Source organism: Bufo bufo, chromosome 4 (assembly GCF_905171765.1).
Source record: "Bufo bufo chromosome 4, aBufBuf1.1, whole genome shotgun sequence".
NCBI lineage: Eukaryota > Metazoa > Chordata > Amphibia > Anura > Bufonidae > Bufo > Bufo bufo.
Window position 1 is genome coordinate 351,246,014 of NC_053392.1, and position 20,736 is coordinate 351,266,749.

A 20,736-nucleotide genomic window follows, 5' to 3' on the forward strand; every position below is an offset into this window, starting at 1 on the left:
TAACCCTTGTGTAGTGCCCACCCTTACTAGTGGGTCACTACATACCCCCATGCTATGACGTTGCCCATCCTCGGCGCAACATAAGGTGTCCGCCCAGCTGGAAACTGCAGCCTGAAAGACAAAATGGAGAACAGGCATATACAGTAATCACCACATTAGCAGCATAAATATACCAAACAGTTCCACTGGAAAGTGCGGTGAAAAGGGGCATTGTTCTCTTCTCTCAGGATAATATAAGGGAACAGGGGGCGCTGACCTGGTGCAGCGTATTAAGGAATACCAGGATAGTCCATAATAAAATTGAAGTGCAATTGTCCATAATAATAGTCCATAGAAAATGCAAATATCACATAAGTCCTTGGAGGCTCAAAAAACAAAATGAGTCCGTACCCGAGGCTTGTAGAGGGTTAAACAGGGGTTTCCCGTGAGGGGCTACCTGGGCCCATAATGTAGTCTCCAAATCTCACAGGTGGGTGCCCCTTGGTAAACCGCGTGGACCTTCTTACTGGCGGAGATTCCTCCTCACTTGGTTCAGGAGGGTTGGAGGAGTCCACAGGCTCTGGAGCTCTTTCAGGTACACTCTGGGACAGGTCATCCTGAGGCGAAGAAATAGTAGGAGCTGAAGTGGGTTCATCCTGGGATGCAGAACCACTTGGGACAGGAGCTGGTACTACCAGGTTTAACCAGGGTGTGAGAAACCAATGAAGTGGATTTTTATCATGTATCAGGTTCTGAACAGCCTGCATAGGATCAGCAAGTTGGGCTGGCAACTCAGGCTCAGGAGACTCTGGCTCAATGTCCTCTGCTACAGGCTCTCCTTCTATACAGGGCTTTTCTATGTACAATTTGGGAGCCTTTACCTTCTCTGGAGATTTGGTAAATGTGAGCCTCAGCGTTAGGAATGGCAGAAATGACATAGGGGATCCTTTCCCACTTACTGTCCAATTTACTGGTTCAATGGTTGTTCTTCAACCACACCAGGTCTCCTAGAGCTAAGGGTTCCGCATGAGCAGCCAGGTCATAGTCTCTTTGCTGTCGTTCCCGGGCATTCTCCATGCTTTCCTGAACGATCTCTTTGGCATTGAGGAGACGTCTTTGGTGCTCCACTACCCAATCAGTCTTTGGTAGTGGGTTAATGACATCAGGCACTTGTATATCTAGGGAGTGATCAGCAGGCAACCTCCCTTGACGGCCGAACATCAGATAGAAAGGTGTGTAAACGGTGGAGCAGTGAATTGTGTTGTTATAGGTATACATGAGTTGTGGCAGCAGAGTAGGCCAATCACCCCTTGTCTCAGGAGGTACTGCTCTCAGCATTTCAATGAGAGTTTGATTCATCTTTTCACAGAGTCCGTTACCTTGCGGATGATAGGCAGTAGTCTGGACTTTCTGGCAATTGTGCAGCAGGCACATCTCTTGGAACAGCTGTGATTCAAATGCAGACCCCTGGTCGGTGAGGATCCTCTCTGGGCAGCCGTAGGGCAGGAGGAAGTGCTTCCAGAACGCCTCCGCTGTAGTCTTGGCCGTCAGGTCTTTCACAGGTACTGCTACGACCAACTTAGTGAAGTGATCAATAATAGTCATGGTATAAGTATACTGTTGAGGAAGGGTGGCAGGTATACATAGATATATATGCATGCCTACTGGGCGTGCATATATATATATATATATGTATATGTAAGCGGTGCATAATGTTCAGAGGGCGATGTGCGCAGATGTGCCCAGCACCTGCGCCCATCCGCCTCTGATATTCCCCAGGGGCTCATTCATGCCCCTGTGGGAATTCATATAATGTGCCCCCTGATATATACAGTGGCGGAAATAATTATTTGACCCCTCACTGATTTTGTAAGTTTGTCCAATGACAAAGAAATGAAAAGTCTCAGAACAGTATCATTTCAATGGTAGGTTTATTGTAACAGTGGCAGATAGCACATCAAAAGGAAAATCGAAAAAATAACTTTAAATAAAAGATAGCAACTGATTTGCATTTCATTGAGTGAAATAAGTATTTGAACCCCTACCAACCATTAAGAGTTCTGGCTCCCACAGAGTGGTTAGACACTTCTACTCAATTAGTCACCCTCATTAAGGACACCTGTCTTAACTAGTCACCTGTATAAAAGACACCTGTCCACAGAATCAATCAATCAAGCAGACTCCAAACTCTCCAACATGGGAAAGACCAAAGAGCTGTCCAAGGATGTCAGAGACAAAATTGTAGACCTGCACAAGGCTGGAATGGGCTACAAAACCATTAGCAAGAAGCTGGGAGAGAAGGTGACAACTGTTGGTGCGATTGTTCGAAAATGGAAGGAGCACAAAATGACCATCAATCGACCTCGCTCTGGGGCTCCACGCAAGATCTCACCTCGTGGGGTGTCAATGGTTCTGAGAAAGGTGAAAAAGCATCCTAGAACTACACGGGAGGAGTTAGTTAATGACCTCAAATTAGCAGGGACCACAGTCACCAAGAAAACCATTGGAAACACATTACACCGCAATGGATTAAAATCCTGCAGGGCTCGCAAGGTCCCCCTGCTCAGGAAGGCACATGTGCAGGCCCGTCTGAAGTTTGCCAATGAACACCTGAATGATTCAGAGAGTGACTGGGAGAAGGTGCTGTGGTCTGATGAGACCAAAATAGAGCTCTTTGGCATTAACTCAACTCGCTGTGTTTGGAGGAAGAAAAATGCTGCCTATGACCCCCAAAACACCGTCCCCACCGTCAAGCATGGGGGTGGAAACATTTTGCTTTGGGGGTGTTTTTCTGCTAAGGGCACAGGACAACTTATTCGCATAAACGGGAAAATGGACGGAGCCATGTATCGTGAAATCCTGAGCGACAACCTCCTTCCCTCTGCCAGGAAACTGAAAATGGGTCGTGGATGGGTGTTCCAGCACGACAATGACCCAAAACATACAGCAAAGGCAACAAAGGAGTGGCTCAAGAAGAAGCACATTAAGGTCATGGAGTGGCCTAGTCAGTCTCCGGACCTTAATCCAATCGAAAACCTATGGAGGGAGCTCAAGCTCAGAGTTGCACAGAGACAGCCTCGAAACCTTAGGGATTTAGAGATGATCTGCAAAGAGGAGTGGACCAACATTCCTCCTAAAATGTGCGCAAACTTGGTCATCAATTACAAGAAACGTTTGACCTCTGTGCTTGCAAACAAGGGTTTTTCCACCAAGTATTAAGTCTTTTTTTGTTAGAGGGTTCAAATACTTATTTCACTCAATGAAATGCAAATCAGTTGCTATCTTTTATTTAAAGTTATTTTTTCGATTTTCCTTTTGATGTGCTATCTGCCACTGTTACAATAAACCTACCATTGAAATGATACTGTTCTGAGACTTTTCATTTCTTTGTCATTGGACAAACTTACAAAATCAGTGAGGGGTCAAATAATTATTTCCGCCACTGTATGCACGTGCCCCCTTAATAGATATATGTATTACATATAGGCCCCCTGTATCATATATGCCCCCTGTATCATATAAGGCCCACTGTATCATAATGCCCACTGTATCATACCATATAAATCCCCCCCCCCTACATGGACACAGATGCATCAATGTAAATGTGCCCCAAGCATTTACATTGATGTAATCTGGGTGAAGGCGCCAGAATGACCGGACAAGGTCCGGTCATTCTGGTGAACTCAAAAGGATTCAAATTCAATAGAATTTGAATCCTTTTGTTCTAATTGTCTGCAGCCCTGCTGGAGACAATTAAGCATAACAGAGAGAGAGGAGATACCTCCGCTCCCTCTGTTATGTGCATTCTGGCATCACAATTACCATTGCGATGGCCGGAATGCTGAGAGCTACAGGCGGGAGATCAAAGGATCTCCCGCCTGTCAGCGAGTGCACACGGCCCTGCGGCGCGCGTGCAGGGATGCGCGGGCAGGCGCGGTGACGTCATCTGTGGTGCGCTCGCGCGCCGCTGTGTGGGCGGGACGGCAGTGCGGGCGACATATAAGTCCGGCAGGCCCTGCACTAGGGGGAAGAGAGCCGGCCGCTCAGCCACCCTGAAGGAAGGAGACCCCCTTGGACTAACGAGCACCCCTAGACGAACGAGCGACCCCTGGACAACGAGCTTTATACCCTAAGTATCTCTATATACCCCCTGCACCATCTCTATATATCCCCTGCACCATCTCTATATATCCCCTGCACCATCTCTATATACCCCCTGCTATATACCCCCTGCACTCTCTATATACCCCCTTGCTATCCCCTACACAATATACCCCTCCTGCTATCCCCTGCACTATATACCCCCTGATACCCCCCTACTCACAATATACCCCTCCTGCTATCCCCTGCACTATATACCCCCCTACTCTCCCTCCTGCCATCCCTTGGTAACCCTACCCTATATACCCCTGGTAACCCTACCCTATATACCCCTGGTAACCCTACCCTATATACCCCTGGTAACCCTACCCTATATACCCCTGGTAACCCTACCCTATATACCCCTGATTCACCTCCTGCGGTATATTTATGCTTTGTGGTTGGCTTACAAAGACCACCGTCAATCTTAGTCTACCCCATAGGGATAGTATATAGTACTAGGTGGGTGGGCTGTTAATATTGAATGTGTGTATCGTATAGTTAGTTTATGGGTGGAATTGGGAATGTGTAGTGTAGTTTAGGATTGTATATTTAGTGCTGTATTGTAGTGTACTGCGTGCGTAGTGTATTGTAGTGTACTGCGTGCGTAGTGTATTGTTAGTGTATTGCGTGGTGTAATAAATACCGTTATATTTGTACCCTTTTGTGTAGCGTGTACTTGTTAGCGGTAGCGAGTTAGTAAGGCGCATGCAGCTAGCATAGCGATCAGTGTAGAGCATAGCGAAAGTATTGTTGCTATATAAAGGAATAAATAGGCGGAGTTATCAATAGACAGCTCCTCCTATTTATGAATATTAATTATCGATATTTGCATAAATATTGGTGATTAATATTCCCCCTTTACATATACCCTGAGCCACTTGGCTCCAACTTCACATGGTCAATGGCAACAAGCTCTAAGGGAGTTTTACTTACAATAGGATGGAGAGGCGCCCTCTGGTCATGGCGTTCACTTCGCCCCACACCACAGGCAGCGCATTCTCGGCACTCAATGTCTTCTCTCATCCCAATTCAATAGAATCTTCTGCGAATGGTGGCCTCAGTCTTCTGCACGCCGAAGTGTCCGGACTGGTTGTGATAAATTTCTAACACCAGACTGGCATCTCGGCGTGGTATGAGGATCTGATATATCCTATCACAGGACACTGGATCCAGGCTCCTCCTGAGCAACAGGCCTTTTTGAAGGAAGAGTTGGTGGTGATGTCTCCACAGTCTCATTAGTTCTGGGTCTGCACTCTTCCTGCGGACTCTCTCAGGAGTTCTCCCACTGGTAAGGAAGTCGAGCAGTTCACCGAGGACTCTACTTTTGGACTGGAGCTTAATCCACCTTTCTTGGTCGCCCCTGGACTCAGGACTATCTGATGAGGAAGGATCAGCAGCGGAGTGGTTTTCAGTGCGGATATTATCCTGCTGGGCAAATTTACTGTAAAACGCCGGCATTTCCACTTCTTACCAGGCATCCCTTGGTTCATCTGGGGCTTCCGTAGTGGGGAGCCGAGACAGGGCATCAGCATTGTCATTGGAGCGGCCTGGCCGGTATTTCACAGTGAAGTCATAGTTGGCAAGGCGGGAGGCCCATCTTTGCTCCAGAGCCCCTAATCTGGCGGTATTCAGATGCGCCAGGGGGATATTGTCCGTGAAGGCAACAAATGGTGTGGCAGCGAGATAGTCTTTGAACTTTTCGGTCACAGCCCACACTAAGGCAAGAAACTCCAGCTTGAAGGAACTGTAGTTCTGGTCGTTCTTCTCAGCTCCCTTCAGGGATCTGCTGGCGTAGGCAATTACCCTCTCTTTGTTATCTTGCACTTGAGCCAACACGGCCCCCAGGCCTCTTTTACTAGCATCTGTGTAGAGGTGGAACGGCTTCTCATAATCTGGGTAACCCAGAACAGGGGGTTCGGTCAGCTTTTTTTTTAGGAGCTGAAAGGCAATCTCCAGTCCTTCGTTCCACTCAACAGGAATAGGAGTCTTTGGACTCTTCTTGGGATGCTCCCTCAGGAGTTCCAGGATTGGATCCGCAATTTGTGCGAAATGCGGGATGAAACGCCTATAATACCCTGCAAAGCTGAGAAAGCTCCTCACCTCTTTCACGGTGGTAGGAGTAGGCCAATTGCGGACAGCAGCAAGTTTATCAGGATCAGGCTGTACTCCTTCGGCACTGAAAACGTGCCCTAGGTATTTTACTGCGGGTTTTAGCAGGTGGCACTTGGATGGCTTGATTTTGAGGCCATATTTAGTGAGGACTTGAAACACTTCCGCCAGGTGTTTTAGGTGGTCCTCATACGTCTTGGAGTATATAATAACGTCATCCAAATATAACAATACAGTTTCAAAGTTCCTATGGCCTAAACAACGTTCCATCAACCGTTGGAACGTCCCTGGAGCGTTACACAATCCAAATGGCATGTAGTTAAATTCAAACAGGCCCATGGGCGTAGTGAAAGCGGTCTTTTCTCGATCCTCTGGGGCCATAGGTACTTGCCAGTACCCACTAGTTAAGTCCAGGGTGGAGAAATAGGCTGATGACCCCAGGGCAGTCAAGGACTCCTCAATGCGTGGTAATGGATAAGCATCTTTGTAAGTGATTTGATTGATCTTTCTGTAATCCACGCAGAACCTTATACTGCCATCTTTCTTCGAACAAGGACTAGGGGCGCAGCCCAGTCACTGTGACTGTCCCGGATTATATTAGAGTCTTGTATCATCTCTTTCACAGACTGATAAGTAGTAGGTGGTATGGGTCTGTGTCTCTCCTTGATAGGAGGATGAGAGCCAGTGGGTATGGTATGTTGGATTACACTGACCTCTCCATAGTCCGTGGAGTGCTTGCTGAAAGCCTTGTGATGTTCTCTTGCTAGCTTCAGAACTCCCTCTATTTGCTCCTTTGGGGTGGATTCGTTCCCCACATGAAGCTCTTCCCACCAGGATGTTGTCGGGGCGCTGGCGGTGGCGCTGCTGCTCTGTGTGGTCTGGAACGCCTCCGTGGCAGGCAGACGGATCACATCCTGGAAAGACACCTGGAAAAGCTGAGCAACGGGGCAGTGCTTAAAAAGAGTAACGGGTAACGAGTAAAATTAATTTAACGGACAGGCACTTTACCTTGGGACACGGTCACCAGACTCTTGGCTGTCCGTACGAAGGGATGATTCTCAATCTGGATAGGTTCCACTAGGGCTTGATAGTCCTGGCCCTGGATCTCCAACACCACACGGCACCACAGGATGATCTGGGAATTCGGAAGCAGAATTACCGGCCCGTTGTCCCGGATCCGGACAGTACAAATTTCCCCTTTTTTGTTGGCGAACCTTTGTTGAGCGCACAGTACGCTGATAGTCTTTTGAATGACCCTTCTAGAAGCAGGCGAGGCTGAGGATATAGTTTGGTTCAATGCTTCAAGCACTTCGGAGTAACAGTTTTTAAGGACATTAGTCCCTAGGATCACAGGGTGTCCTCCTTTATCTCCTGCTTGTACCACAATCACACCTTGCTGTGGTAAGGTGGCTTCTCCTACCTGAAGAGTAGGTTCCCAGTACCCATGGACTTTCACTGGCTTACCGTTGCTGGCAATGATATCTAGCCAGGACTTGTCAAAGGCAGGTCGTTGGATGGTGGTGACCTGTGACCCTGTATCCAGCAGGGCTTCAAAGGGTATCCCGTTGATACATATTTAAATTTTTGGACGGGATCCCACGTATTTAGGCATCCAGCTTGGATCCTTTGGACCTACTGTTCTACCTCCCGAGGGGCGATCCTCTGCCTCAGGGGTTGCCCGTTTAACTGCCAGCACATTGATTCAGTATGTCCGTATTTTTTGCAATAGTGGCAAACAGGTTGCTTTCGATTTCTAGACCGATAACTCGGTCGTCCATCAGGTTCCTTTGGGTATACATCCCTATATGCAGGTGGGAGCCTTGGAGGAAAAGGGCCTTCATCTTCTAACAACAATGGTTTCTCCCACTCCTCTATTTTCTTACATACTTTCTCTAAGCTCAGAGTGAGATGGTTCACCTGCTCCATTAGCGCTGCCACTACATCTGTTACTGGAGCCTGAGTGGCTTGACTGACTCCAGCCGGCCCCACATTGACAGTTTTTGGTTGACAAACCTGAGGTTCAGGCGAGGCTGCTGGCCCTGCGGCCGGGTTCGGACCTAGAATGCTGATGGCCAGCTCTTTAAAGTCCAAAAATGCACAATTTGGGTGTTGAGCTGACAGCATCCTCAGCTGGCCCTTTAAATGCTCAGTACTTATACACGCAATGAACTGTTCTCTAAGAGTCCTGTCCTGGTCCTCAGCTTCCTTGGGGTCCACCTGGACCACAGCCCTCAGGGTCTCTTGCAAGGACAGAGCAAAATAGCGGAGCGACTCCCCAGGCTGCTGCTTCCTGCTGAAGAATCGCATTTTAACTTCGGACACCGTTCTGGCCTCAAATGTGGTGCCGAGGCGATCAAAAATCTGCTCCAGGCTACTCTTTTCAGAACGGGGCCATGACATGACTTCCCTGCGGGTGGCCCCTTTTAACTGAGCTAGGAGGATCTCCATTTGTTGTTCAGCAGATATAGGGTCGAGCCGGAATAAGGCCAGTATCTGGTCTCTAAAGTCCTTTAATTTGTGGGCTTCCCCTGAATATCGTGGAAACCAGGGGGCCCCAAAATAATACGGCATGGTCAATGGCATCAGGCCTGATGCTGCCTCGGCGGCAGGTGCCCTATTGTCAGTTGCGGGCACTTCAGAAGGCACATCTGGGGCCGCCTGCCCTGCTCCTTCAGGTGCGGACATAGTGTTACTAGATGGGTATGGCCCTTTAAATGACAACGGAGCGGACCGGAGCTAAAATGTCAGTTTTTTTTTTTTTTTTTTTTCAGGTAAAGTCTCTCGTCACTAGGGGAGGACCCTCTCCGGTACCCTGGCAGGGGTTGGGGCCGCTCCGGTATAGTAATCAGAAGGGGGCCGGTGAAGGGTAAAGTTAGTACTTACAGTCGTGGTCAAAAGTTTTGAGAATGACACAAATATTAGTTTTCACAAAGTTTGCTGCTAAACTGCTTTTAGATCTTTGTTTCAGTTGTTTCTGTGATGTAGTGAAATATAATTACACACACTTCATACGTTTCAAAGGCTTTTATCGACAATTACATGACATTTATGCAAAGAGTCAGTATTTGCAGTGTTGGCCCTTCTTTTTCAGGACCTCTGCAATTCGACTGGGCATGCTCTCAATCAACTTCTGGGCCAATTCCTGACTGATAGCAACCCATTCTTTCATAATCACTTCTTAGAGTTTGTCAGAATTAGTGGGTTTTTGTTTGTCCACCCGCCACTTGAGGATTGACCACAAGTTCTCAATGGGATTAAGATCTGGGAAGTTTCCAGGCAATGGACCCAAAATGTCAACGTTTTGGTCCCCGAGCCACTTAGTTATCACTTTTGCCTTATGGCACGGTGCTCCATCGTGCTGGAAAATGCATCGTTCTTCACCAAACTGTTGTTGGATTGTTGGAAGAAGTTGCTGTTGGAGGGTGTTTTGGTACCATTCTTTATTCATGGCTGTGTTTTTGGGCAAAATTGTGAGTGAGCCCACTCCCTTGGATGAGAAGCAACCCCACACATGAATGGTCTCAGGATGCTTCACTGTTTGCATGACACAGGACTGATGGTAGCGCTCACCTTTTCTTCTCCGGACAAGCCTTTTTCCAGATGCCCCAAACAATCGGAAACAGGCTTCATCGGAGAATATGACTTTGCCCCAGTCCTCAGCAGTCCATTCACATACTTTCTGCAGAAGATCAATCTGTCCCTGATGTTTTTTTGGGAGAGAAGTGGCTTCTTTCTTGACACCAGGCCATCTTCCAAAAGTCTTCGCCTCACTGTGCGTGCAGATGCGCTCACACCTGCCTGCTGCCATTCCTGAGCAAGCTCTGCACTGGTGGCACTCCGATCCCGCAGCTGAATCCTCTTTAGGAGACGATCCTGGCGCTTGCTGGACTTTCTTGGACGCCCTGAAGCCTTCTTAACAAGAATTGAACCTCTTTCCTTGGAGTTCTTGATGATCCTATAAATTGTTGATTGAGGTGCAATCTTAGTAGCCACAATATCCTTGCCTGTGAAGCCATTTTTATGCAACGCAATGATGGCTGCACGCGTTTCTTTGCAGGTCACCATGGTTAACAATGGAAGAACAATGATTTCAAGCATCACCCTCCTTTTAACATGTCAAGTCTGCCATTTTAACCCAATCAGCCTGACATAATGATCTCCAGCCTTGTGCTCGTCAACATTCTCACCTGAGTTAACAAGACGATTACTGAAATGATCTCAGCAGGTCCTTTAATGACAGCAATGAAATGCAGTGGAAAGTTTTTTTTGGGATTAAGTTAATTTTCATGCCAAAGAAGGACTATGCAATTCATCTGATCACTCTTCATAACATTCTGGAGTATATGCAAATTGCTATTATAAAAACTTAAGCAGCAACTTTTCCAATTTCCAATATTTATGTAATTCTCAAAACTTTTGGCCACGACTGTACTCCGGCGGTGCTCGCTCCAAGTCTCGCGAGATGCGTGGCTACGTCAGACGGGAGTCCCACGCTCAGCGTCAGAAGGTAGGCGCGGCCTCTTGCAGCTCCAGGATTCAGGTAGGCGGTACTTTTTCCAGACAGGGCGGCATTTTTCCTCCTTGCAGGCAGGGCAATAACTTCACCTTGTTCTTTTTCGCGCCAAACGGGCACAACGAGGCACACTTTTAATCCGGTCAGTTTAAGCGGCCATCTTTGAACAAAACGCTGTCTATTCACTGACAGCAAGCGGTGGCTTAAATAAATGGCAAACAGTCCATGCAATATACAGTTCTTCACACCGCAATTATTAGAGTTCTTTGGCTCAGCAATTCTTCAATAAAACAGTAGGGCTTAGGCTACTTTCACACTAGCGTTCGGGGCTCCGCTTGTGAGCTCCGTTTGAAGGCTCTCACAAGCGTCCCCGAACGCATCCGTACTGCCCCAATGCATTCTGAGTGGATGCAGATCCGCTCAGAATGCATCAGTCTGGCAGCGTTCAGCCCCCGCTCCGCTCAGCAGGCGGAAACTCGAACGCTGCTTGCAGCGTTCGGGTGTCCGCCTGGCCGTGCGGAGGCAAACGGATCCGTCCAGACTTACAATGTAAGTCAATGGGGACGGATCCATTTGAAGTTGACACAATATGGCTCAATTTTCAAACGGATCCGTCCCCCATTGACTTTCAACATTCACACTTAGAATTTTTTCTAAACTATAATGCAGACGGATCCGTTCTGAACGGATCCAAACGTCTGCATTATAGGAGCAGATGTGTGTGTGAAGACACCAGACGGATCCGCTCTGAACGCAAGTGTGAAAGTAGCCTTAGTCACTTTATAGGTATATAAAACGGCACACAGTTTTTGTAATCCAACAATGGTGCAGGAATGATCGTATCCTGTTCGTGACGCCAATTTATGCAGCACACCAGACCTGCAGGGTATTGCGAAGTGAGGTCACGGTTATGGGCAATCGAGGGTTACTCACTGTTCATAGGATAACCCTGGGCAGGCATGCGACAGTGAAGGAGAGGCTGACACAAAGTTCCTCTGGGGCACACTCTGTATGTAGGGACCAGGCCTGATGGTGGATGAGGTGCCCTGGATGTTGCAGGTGTTTTGAGTGCTTGGGGCAAGGTCCCTTTAAGGATCGTGACGCCAATGCCTGTAACGGTGGCACACCAGTTTTCAATAGCAATAAGTGAGGAACACAGGTGGTATAGTGAACCAAACGTTGCTTTACTTAATAACAGTCCAACTTTGCACAACAAGATGGTAATGCAGTCCCTTATATCAAGTGCTTCACAAGCAGGCTTATTTCAAATACTGGCAGGTATAATTCTGTGCAAGATACTCAGAGGGTAATCAACAACATACTCAGAATCAGGTTGTACCTTCTCCTCAGAATTAGTGTACACTGTTCTTTAGAACTCCTGTTTGGTTTCTATCCCAAGGCCCGGATGCCTAAATGCTGGCTTTTATCCTTGGCAAATAATCTTCCTCCCGTATTTATCCTTGTATTAAGTTAATGACTCCTCTGCCCATCAGCTTACTTATCTTAGCTGGTTGCACTGTCTCTGCTTGGCTTGAGGGTAACTGCCGGTTTCTCCCAGGAGGCAAGTTCTTCTTCTGGGGTTACTCTTCTGAGCTAAACTTAGACTCAGGAACTTCAGGCTGACTAGGTTACACTTCTAGCCACCTGGACTACACTGACTCTTTCCTGTCTGGGCCTACCTTTATATACTTAGGGCTCTCTATCTCCCTCTAACGTCTAGGAGGCTGAACTACACCCTAACAGCCCTAACAGGCCTGACACCCAGATAACACAGGGAAATGAACATTAAACATCACATTAATGCAATAGACATGTTAACCCTTGTGTAGTGCCCACCCTTACTAGTGATACACTAAAGAAACACCCCTACAAAATCTTTTTAGGCAATTAACTGCCACCTTCCAATAAAAAAATATGCATTTAAGACTTGCTCCCATTTTAACATGTATGGCAACTTAGAAAACCTTGGTTGAGATATGAGTGAAGAATAGAATAGTGAGATGACTCTCACATTTTTAACAGAGTTGTTTAAAAAATAAACGAAATCTATTGGGAGCTGAAAACCAGGATGTGAGTTGTTTTTGAGAATAGATAACTGTATAGCTCTCCTTGAGGAATAAAACCTATCCTGTTGTGGAACAGAAATGATACCATTAGGGAATGACCACACAAAGAGGTTGCACTGCAGTCAAGGCCGCAGTGGCCTGTAATTAAACTAATACAGACCGCATAGTTGGTCTACATTATTAATGGCAGTGTGGCACTTTCAATACCATACTCTCATTAACAATTCAGAATGACTAAATAGAGCAGTTTTTGTTCGTTTAATTACAGTCTGCTGTGGGCTGCGTGGCACATGACCACAGCACAGCCACAACACAACTGTGCTGTGGGAACCTATTGCCAGGGAATAGGTTCAGGTCTGAAGTTTTGTGAGCAAACAATAAATTAGAATAGGGATGGCCAACCTGCGGCTCTCCAGCTGTTGCAAAATTACAACTCCTAGCATGCCCAGACAGCCTACATATCAGCCTACAGCCGGGCATAGTGGGAATTGTAGTTTTACAACAGCTGGAGAGTCACAGGTTGGCCAGCCCTGAATTAGAAGCTGTCTCCAGCTAACTTCCTTAGTGTCTTTAAAATGTAAATAAAATAAAACCCTTCACAACTTTAGAGATAGACAACTTGCCGTAAGCAGGGATTTAGTTGCACGGGAGATAGCAGTGTCGTGATGGCCAAGCAAGGAGAACAGTGGACTATCCTGTGAGGTAGACTTAATCTCTATCCATCTTTTATTAGAGATGCATCTCCACCATTCGTCAAGCTGATCTAGTACTGCAGCTTTATGATATCTTTTCAAATCACACAAGCCTAGGCCTCCTTGCGACCACGGCAGTGACATAACGCAAAAGCAAACTCTAGGCTTTTTTGGGAACAAATAAAAATGTTAATCAGCGCTTGTAAATATCTATAATAATGATTGCTAAGCAAAGGTTATGATTGTTTAAACTTATAATGGATAATACGCATAATAAGCATTTTTACTGTAGCAATTGTGCCAAATAAGAAAGAGGGAACATATTATAAGAGAACAAAAAGCGAGTCACATCTGCAACTAAAGGGTCATAGCAAAACATAAAAAACATTTGCATATTTAGCAAGGAAGTTGGATATCAGGATGTTTCACAAAATAATTTTTCCACTGATAGGGAAGAGCTTTTTGTAACGTAGGTTTATGCAGCAGAGGCGCCAACAGGTATAAAATCTGAGATTTATGTGATTTTACCTTTTCATAGAAAATTTCCCAAAATACCAATAAAATATGCTGAGCTCAAGATGCATCAAGGCTAAAATGACTTCATCAGCATAAAGTTCAACCTTATGGGTATAAGACTTAGTTATAATACCATACACTGAGACATCCTGCCTAATAAACTCAGAGTCTTCATAACCATGGCAAAGATACGTGGTAAAAGTGGACACCTCTGGCGAGTACTGTTACTAATGGAGAAGTTAGAGGAGGAGAAACCAAAAACAGACATGGTTAGGGAGGAATAGGGGACAGGAAGAATGAACCTCTCCAGTACAGCTGAGAAGTAACCCTAATGTACTCTGTTGAATGCCTTCTCAGCATATACATTTAGGAGCAGAGAAGGCATTTGAGAGCTACCAAACCAATGAATCAGTTTAAGCTGTCATGAGCCATCTGATATTTGGTACCCAGAGACCAAGCTGACTTGGTCAGAATGGGTGAGCAAATCAAGCTTCAGATCCAAGATCTGAAGTTGATTCGCTCAAAAACTTAGTTTTAATGCTGTATGGAGACCTGTCTCTATACAGCATTAACATGTATGTGCTTCAGTGAGGCAAAATTCGTTAAGTCCAAAATCATGCAAGACTTTGGTGAATAACACTGGGCTTCAATTCTATAACTTAAAAAACATTTTAAAACAGGAATCGAGGTACCAGCTGGTACCAAAGCCAACTTCAGATGAAAAACACAGAATAGGTGCAAATGAAATCATTATACCTGATCTCTGACTAAGCTTCACTACTGGTTTTGGCTCACTATAACTGATGGAAATAACTGACCAAATAACTGAAGTGTGAACTCAGCCTTAGGCCTCATGCACACGACCGTTGTGTGCATCCGTGTCCGTTGTTCCATTTTCCGTGATTTTCCGCGAACCCATTGACTTTCAATGGGTCAGTTGAAAACTCGGAAAATGCACCGTTGTACATCTGCGTCCGTGTTTCCTGTCCGTCAAAAAAATACTGTCCTATTTTTTTGACGGACAACGGTTCACTGACCCATTCAAGTCAATGGGTCCGGGAAAAAACACGGATGCACACAAGATTGTCATCCGCGTCCGTCATCCGTGTCCGTAGGCTACTTTCACACAGACGGATCTGCTGATCCGTCTGCATAAAAGCTTTTTAGATCTGAGTTTTCACTTCGTAAAAACTCAGATCCGACAGTATATTCTAACACAGAGGCGTTCCCATGGTGACGCCCATCATTAGTGGCCAGTGCTACCTCCCCTCTCCCCCCCTAATTAAAATCACCCCCCCCATCATTGGTGGCCAGTGCGGCCTCCTCTCTCCCCCCCCCAATTAAAATCACCTTCCCCCATCATGGTGGCAGCGGAGAGTTCCGATCGGAGTCCCAGTTTAATCGCTGGGGCTCCGATCGGTTACCATGGCAGTCAAGATGCTACTGCAGTCCTGGCTGCCATGGTTACTTAGCAATAGAAACATTATACTTACCTGCGAAGTCTGTGACCGGCCGGGCGCTCCTCCTACTGGTAAGTGACAGGTCTGTGCTATAAGCAATGCGCCGCACAGACCTGTCACTTACCAGTAGGAGGAGCGCCCGGCCAGTCACAGACATCGCAGGTAAGTATAATGCTTCTATTGCTAAGTAACCATGGCAGCCAGGACTCCAGTAGCGTCTTGGCTGCCATGGTAACCGATCGGAGCCCCAGCGATTAAACTGGAACTCCCATCGGAACTCTCCGCTGCCACCAATGATGGGGGAAGGTGATTTTAATTAGGAAGGGGGGAGAGGGGAGGCCGCACTGGCCACCAATGATGGGGGGGATTTTAATTAGGGGGAGGGGAGAGGGGAGGCCGCACTGTCCACCAATGAACTTAAAACTGGGGAGGGAGGGGGTCGGCACCTGAGGGGTTAATTGTGCGGATCACAGCCGCCTGTAAGAGATCAGGTGCTGCCAGGCAGCAGGGGGCAGTTATTACACAGTTCTCAGTATATTCTAACTTGAAGCGTCCCCATCACTATGGGAACGCCTCTGTGTTAGAATATACTGTCGGATCTGAGTTTCACGATCTAACTCAAATCCGATGGTATATTCTAACATAGAGGCGTTCCCATGGTGATGGGGACGCTTCAAGTTAAAATATACTATCGGATTGGAGAAAACTCTGATCCGATGGTATAATAGGGACTCCTGACTTTACATTGAAAGTCAATGGGGGACGGATCCATTTGCAATTACACCATATTGTGTCAACGTCAAACGGATCCGTCCCCATTGACTTGCATTGTAAGTCAGGACGGATCCGTTTGGCTCCGCACGGCCAGGCGGACACCAAAATGACTTTTTCCTTCATGTCCGTGGATCCTCCAAAAATCAAGGAAGACCCACGGAAGAAAAAACCGTCACGGAACAACGGAAATCCGTTTTGCGGACCGCAAAAAAAAAACGGTCGTGTGCTTAAGGCCTTATTGTGGCTTTAATAATTTCTTTCAACATCCAGACCATCTATCCATTATAAGTTTAAACAATCATAACCTTATTCAACATTCTAGTGCCTTTTAGAACCTTATCTGTGGTGAAATCACTTCTGGCCTCATTAATTAGAAATGGGTAATTTTGGGAAGTGGTATAGAATCTAAGAATGTAGCTATAATGGTATGAGGGTTAGAGACTAAGTTATAAAGAGAGGCATAATAGTCCCTAAAACGGTCAGCAACATGCTGCAGATTTAACACCTTATTACAGCTATCCCTGTTTAACAAATACACTATTTAGCTCTTGATATGAGTTAGTCATGTAGTTTTGAAGACTGAGTATTGCTGACTATACTAATTTCAATTGTTAATTGTGCAACCTGGTAATGTGTGTTGACCAGGGGATGTGTTATCCATGCTGAGGAAGTGAGGTAAATAAAAATAATTTGCCAATATTTTCTTTTATTTGTAACCACCGGCAAATGCTTTGTCAAAACTCAGTGTGAGAGATTTATCAAGACTGGTGTGCCTATATGCCAATCTTGATCTTCCTGCACATGCCTCTTAATAAATTAGGTGCTCACCAGAAACTCAAATCTATGCCAGTTACAAGCTGTTGCAGACTTTTGCTATAACTTACGTCAGTGCCAAGTCCCACCCCTCCCGTTAAGCCTCATCCTGTTTCTCAACACTTTTGAAAATAGGCGCAAACCTCTAAAAGTCGCAAATTATGTATGAAATATGACATGTACCATGTAAAAGCTTTGATAAATCTCCCCAACGAATTTCATTTTTGGTACAGGTAAAATAATATTTTTTACTTTCTGGATGAATTAAGCTTTGTCATCTGGTTTATATGCTTTCTACATAAACATAAAATAATGCTAGTAATTATGTCTCAGGCAGTTTATGCTTTATTGAACTTGACAAAAACTATATAAAGTTCAATATTGTTACAAAAGAGATACTAACACAACAAACAAGTAATTTAAGTGATGATGTGAGATAATTTTCAGCAGATTAATAATGTGCCTATCTTTCAGAATAAATGCCACTTTTTCAAACACAAACCAGTCAGTTATAGCCTGATAGCTTTGTTTTCTCTGTGTGTCTAATGTGTAGCTATTATGGTAGCTTAATAGTTTAAACAGATTGAACAGATTGAACAGATTGAATTAGAATTAAAGCTGCCTTCTGGAAACTCAGTGAGATTTGTCAGAAGATAACATTAAGGTATGTAGGTCGGGACCCTATGAGTAAAAGTCCATGTGGCATCTGAATGGGGCTTGCAGAAATCCTTATACTTGCCACCAAAACAAACTTATTCAGATGAATGGAGGTGATTTTGGTCTCTTTCTGTGATGTTATGTCTATAGGCCTGTCAAAGCAGCAACAGGGTGGGTGATAGGGGAGTGTCTATGTAAGCAATTGGATGGGAGGTGTAATAGACTAGCTGGGTGCTGTTAGGGCTGGTGCTGGAGCTGTGGCAGAGAAGGGAGAAGTGCATCATGGGTTTGGATGGATACAGCAACTGGAGATGTTACATACAGGATGTGGTAAACCAGATTGATTTGTTTACAAGGTGAAAATGGGTCAGGAGAGTCTAACTTGAAAAAAGACACATGAGGGCGATGTACAAGAGGTGAGCAACTACATGAACATTTATGTTAAAAATATAGTAATCCTGGAAATCCACTTTAACTCCTTAAGGACTCAGCCCTATTTCACCTTAAAGGGAACCTGTCATGTGGATATTTGATTATAATCTAACTAATTATATACAATCATTAACTACTAAAAAGTACCTTAGATGTATTCACTTACTGGTGTGACAGAAGCTTACCTCATAATCAGGAGAGAGTCAGGAGCTCATAAATATTCAAGACTCATCATTATCAGCTGGAGCTTTTCAATACAAGATGTTGGCAGATTGACTGGGTCAATTAAAGAAAGTGACCCAGCATTGTGCTAAGAGAATCAGTCATTAATTTATGTTGCCCTTAGTTAGGACACCATAAAACTGGTGACAGGCTCCCTTTAAGGACTTGGCCATTTTTTGCAAATCTGACCAGTGTCACTTTAAGTGCTGATAACTTTAAAACGCTTTGCCTTATCCAGGCCAATTTGAGATTGTTTTTTCATCACATATTGTACTTCATGTAACTGGTAAAATGAAGTAAAAAAAAAATCTTTTTTATTTATAAAAAATACCAAATTTACCAAAAATTTGTAAAAAAAAATTGCAAATTTCCAAGTTTCAATTTCTCTTCTTCTATAATACATAGTAATACCTCCAAAAATAGTTATTACTTTACATTCCCCATATGTCTACTTCATGTTTGGATCATTTTGGGAATGACATTTTATTTTTTGGGGATGTTACAAGGCTTAGTAGTTTAGAAGCAAATCTTGAAATTTTTTTAGAAATTTTCAAAAACCCAATTTCTAGGGACCAGTTCAGGTCTGAAGTCACTTTGCGAGGCTTACATAATAGAAACCACCCAAAAATGACCCCATTCTATAAACTACACCCCTCAAGGTATTCAAAACTGATTTTTACAAACGTCGTTAACCCTTTAGGTGTTCCACAAGAATTAATGGAAAATACAATTTCAAAATTTCACTTTTTTGGCAGATTTTCCATTTTAATATTTTTTTTTCCAGTTACAAAGCAAGGGTTAACAGCCAAAACAAACTCAATATTGATGGCCCTGATTCTGTAGTTTACAGAAACACCCCATATGTGGTCGTAAACCGCTGTATGGGCACACGGCAGGTCGCAGAAGGAAAGGAATGCCATACGTTTTTTGGAAGGCAGGTTTTGCTGGACTGTTTTTTTTGACACCATGTCCCATTTGAAGCCCCCCTGATGCACTCCTAGAGTAGAAACTCCATAAAAGTGACCCCATCTAAGAAACTACACCCCTCAAGGTATTCAAAACAGATTTTATAAACATTGTTAACCCTTTAGGTGTTCCAAAAGAGTTATTGGCAAATGGAGATGAAATTTCAGAGTTTAAATTTTTTGGCAAATTTTCCATTTTAATCCATTTTTCCCAGTAACAAAGCAAGGGTTAACAGCCAAACAAAACTCAATATTTATGGCCCTGATTCTGTAGTTTACAGAAACACCCCATATGTGGTCGTAAACTGCTGTATGGGCACACGGCAGGGCGCAGAAGGAAAGGAATGCCATACGGTTTTTGGAAGGCAGATTTTGCTGGACTGTTTTTTTTGACACCTTGTCCCATTTGAAGCCCACCTGATGCACCTCTAGAAAATCCAAAAAAGTGACCCCATTTTAGAAACTACAAGATAGGGTGGCAGTATTTTTGGTACTAGTTTAGGGTACATATGATTTTTGGTTGCTCTATATTACACTTTTTGTGAGGCAAGGTAACAAGAAATAGCTGTTTTGGCACCGTTTTTATTTTTTGTTATTTACAACATTCATCTGACAGGTTAGATCATGTGATATTTTTATAGACCAGGTTGTCACAGATGCAGCGATACCTAATATGTATACTTTTTATTTATTTATGTAAGTTTTACACAATGATTTCTTTTTTGAAACAAACAAAATCATGTTTTAGTGTTTCCATAGTCTGAGAGCCATAATTTTTTCAGTTTTTGGGCGATTACCTTGGGTAGGGTATGATTTTTGCGGAATGAGATGATGGTTTCATTGGCACTATTTTGGGGTGCGCGTGACTTTTTGATCGCTTGCTATTACACTTTTTGTGATGTAAGGTGCCAAAAAATGGTTTATTTAGCAAAGTTTTTATTTTCAAAATTTTACGGTGTTCATCTGTGGGTTAGGTCATGTGATATTTTTATAGAGCTGGTCGATACGGATGCGGCGATAACAAATATGTATACTTTTTTTTATTTATGTAAGTTTTACACGATGATTTCATTTTTGAAGCAAAAAAAGTCATGATTTAGTGTTTCCATAGTCTGAGAGCCATAATTTTTTCACTTTTGGGGCGATTACCTTGGGTAGGGTATGATTTTTGCGGGATGAGATGACAGTTTTATTGGCACTATTTTGGGGTGCATATGACTTTTCGATCGCTACCTATTACACTTTTTGTGATATAAGGTGACAAAAAATGGTTTATTTAGCACAGTTAATTTTTTTTTTTTACAGTGTTTATCTGAGGGGTTAGGTCATGTGATATTTTTATAGAGCCGGTCGATACGGACGTGGCGATACCCAATATGTATCCTTTTTTTCATT